General features: G+C 65.4%; 1 non-coding gene across 1 annotated transcript; it reads left to right on the forward strand.

Moving 5' to 3' along the window:
- Nucleotides 1–368: 368 nt before the first annotated feature.
- Nucleotides 369–487, forward strand: LOC116217726. The gene has a single exon (XR_004162407.1). It is a non-coding gene; the product is annotated as a 5S ribosomal RNA (ribosomal RNA).
- The last annotated feature ends 27 nt before the right edge of the window (nt 488–514 follow it).

Raw genomic sequence — 514 nt, forward strand, 5'->3', positions numbered from 1 at the left:
CGGTGCGTGAGCCCCGTTGGAGTTGGTTTGGGAGGCTGGGGAAGCACGTGTGACTTTGTGTGCATGTGTGCGTGCCGTGCGGTGCTGTGGCGTGTGCGTGCGGTGCCGGGAGGCGTTCCGTGCCAGGGTTGTAAGTGGCGTAGGGTCAACGCGCGTTGGGTAGGGTGGATGTCGGGGGATGTGCGAAGGCGTGGGGAGGTTGGGTCCGGGTTGTACGGTTGTGTGGGTGACGTGCGGGGAATTGCGGGCAGCGTGGGGTCGCGTTGTGGTTGGCCGGCTTTGGGGCTGTGGCCCTTGTTTTCCCATGGTGGCGGGCGGTGGCGGTGGCGTGCAGCTGGGCAAGAGGGGCCGGAGCAGGAGCACGCAGCGTCTACGGCCATCCCACCCTGGCAACGCCCGATCTCGTCCGATCTCGGAGGCTAAGCAGGGTCGGGCCTGGTTAGTACTTGGATGGGAGACCTCCTGGGAATACCGGGTGCTGTAGGCTTTTGGCTGACGGGCTTTTGTTGCCCTC

Source organism: Meleagris gallopavo, unplaced genomic scaffold (genome assembly GCF_000146605.3).
Source record: "Meleagris gallopavo isolate NT-WF06-2002-E0010 breed Aviagen turkey brand Nicholas breeding stock unplaced genomic scaffold, Turkey_5.1 ChrUn_random_7180001918604, whole genome shotgun sequence".
In the NCBI taxonomy this organism is placed as follows: domain Eukaryota; kingdom Metazoa; phylum Chordata; class Aves; order Galliformes; family Phasianidae; genus Meleagris; species Meleagris gallopavo.